Genomic DNA, 2,902 nt, shown 5'->3' with positions numbered 1-2,902 from the left:
CATTTTTTGTGCAAAATACTATTTATTTATAGAGGCTTAAGTAGACAAAGGTTTTATGTTGCTAGTTTGTGCTACAAGCAAATGATTATTAGTAGCATTTATTTTCAGGATGTCAAGTTTTGCTACGGTGTATAGGCATAAAGGTAGAACTTGTAAGATACGCACAACACAAATAATATCCAAGATCACGAATTTTTAATATATTAAAGAACATAATATACAAAATTTAAGAAGAACAACTAACATGTTGAAACTATCACAAACTTCGTTCAAAGGCGAGAAATCAAGAAATGCGAAACTGTAGCCTTCTGTTCTTTTTTTTTTTACACTGATTCTTCTACCTAAATTTGTCTGGGCAAGTGATTACTTTTCAAAAAAAAAAAGAAGAGAAGATAGTCTTCTCTAGTGCTCCTTTGCCCTTTTTATATACTACTTTTTAATTTAAGGAGAGACGTCAAATATTTTTGTCCATAAAGCAGTAGTTAATAAGGACAATTAAGGAGCAATAAAAAAGAATAAGTGAAAACGTTTTCTGCCTTTTAAGGAAAAAGTTTTTCATTTTTTTTCATTTAAAATTCAAAAAAAAAAATTCCTAATTAAGAAGACCAGAAAAATAATTATTTATCGCTTCTACAAAATATTCATTTTCAAACACTGATTGATTAGTCAGATATAGCAGGGACTGCATACTTATTAACAAAGGCTTCTAATTACGATTTTAATTTGTAAAAGAATAAATTATTCTTATCGTAATAAATTACAAATTACTCCACTAAAAAAATATGTAATTGTACTCATCGATTTATTTTGGAAGCCTACATTACATTTTATTTAGGAAAAACTATAGAGTGTGGCAAACATCAATATATATTCAAAATAAATAGTTATAGTTTACTTTTTTTTATATTATATGGATACAACTACACAATAAATTACAAATTTAATATATACAAATAATCAAAAGTTATTAAATATTAAATAGAAAAATTATTATTACAAGCATAATTAATGTCTAGGGACATTTTATGTGATCAATTTTCCATTTTTACCTCATTAATACTTTCTCTTTCATAAATATTTCTATATCACATACTCTCAATATGTTTCTCCCATATTTCTTTCAATTTAAAATCCTTTTGATGAATCTAGGAGTAATCTTTGTACTTTATTCATCAATTATCTTTTGATTGATTTACTCCTTCTCTTTTATGAAAACTATATTTGTATCCATCCATATTTTCATTTATTTTTATAGGATTTTGATTGAAGAATTATTTCATTTTCTCCATTATAATGGTTATAGTTATATTTAAAAAAAATAGTACATGAAGAACATGAGCAAAATGAGCTGAAAGTTTGTGTGATTGTCAAATTTGTATATAGTAGAATACTTATATACATAGATATTTGTATTATAATATTAGAGAAAAGAAATCACTGAAGTTGTCCCATGTTTTCATAAAGACACCTTAAGTTTGGATGTGTCCTATCACCCCATCTAACTTTTTGATATCTTTGTAAATGAGTCATTTTGACTCATTCCCTCGTCTAGATTGCTGCGCATGATGCTCACTTTTTCAACCCGTTCAGCCGAACTTGATTCTTCACTAAAGTAGAAAAATCTTTTTTTCTTTGTTGTTTCTTAGCTTTCCAAATTCTTCAGATTTTCTTGTCTCTCTTTAAGGAACTCGAGAACAAGAGGAAGGAGAGAGCTCAAATAGCATATGAGAGGAGAAAACAGTTGGCAAAAAAAAGCTAAGGTCGAGAAAGCTGATGAGGAGAAGCTTGGACCTCAACTCGCCATCATTTCTCCAATCAAGTATGAATTGGGACATAGTTATTTCGAAGTATAATTTTGTTGAAGATTGATAAATAATCTTAATCTCGACCTTTTTCTTAGTTACGTTGTCCTCTTGAGTGGTGTATTTTCAGTTTAGCATCGTTTGAGAAGACTTTCAAACTTTTATTCTTCATTGTTTTAGTAATGAAATCTAATCTGATGCTTTTAGTGATATACAAAAAAAAAATCTTTCTACTGAAAATTCAAAGAGAAAACAAATTCCTATCTTATTGTGTTTTGGGAAGATGATGTATTCGTCAAAGAGAGAGTACTTGATCTTGCTTTGAAAAATAAAAGAGATGAAATCATGGAGAGGGTTATCAATGGCTATTTTGAGTTTAATTTTAGGAAGATGATGTAAATTAAGTAAATAACTAATAATAAAAAAATACATTGACATATTACACTTTTAAACTGGTTAGTGGCAGTGAAAATATTGCATCACGCTCCTCATGTGCGTGGTAATAACCCAAACAAGGGAATGGGTCAAAATGACTCATTTACAAAGATATTAAAAAGTTTTGTGGGGTGATAGGACACTTCCAAAGTTCAGGTGTCTTTATGAAAATACGGGACAACTTCAATAGTGACTTTACGTCTTTTCTCTATAATATTAACACTAGTTGAAATGGTGATGTGCGAATACAAGTATATCTGGATATATAAGTAACCTATCCAATTTAAAAGATTGATTAGGTAATACAAGTACAATTGGATACATTAATAATATATTTTTATAAACAAATACCTGAGTTAACACCAAAGCTTCATGTATTATAGGAAAAACTTACCGAAAATTGATTGACGTTTGTTATTTATCATTTTTTTATATAGGCAAATTCTTACACGCTTTGATACCTACACATTCTATTTTTTTTGTTTCTATGTTGTCCAATTTATCCACTTTGGTTTAATAACAATGTATTCATATGTATACTATATTGTATTCATTTTTTGGATAACAACAATGTATTCATTTGTCAAATAGCCGTGTTCATATGCTAATTGTCATACTTTACCTTGTTTGATATATTAATACATTAAGTTTTTGTAAATACTTGT

The sequence above is a fragment of the Solanum pennellii genome, chromosome 7 (assembly GCF_001406875.1).
Source record: "Solanum pennellii chromosome 7, SPENNV200".
Classification (NCBI taxonomy): domain Eukaryota; kingdom Viridiplantae; phylum Streptophyta; class Magnoliopsida; order Solanales; family Solanaceae; genus Solanum; species Solanum pennellii.
The sequence above is the reverse complement of the archived record's forward strand: the minus strand, read 5'-3'. Positions refer to the sequence as shown.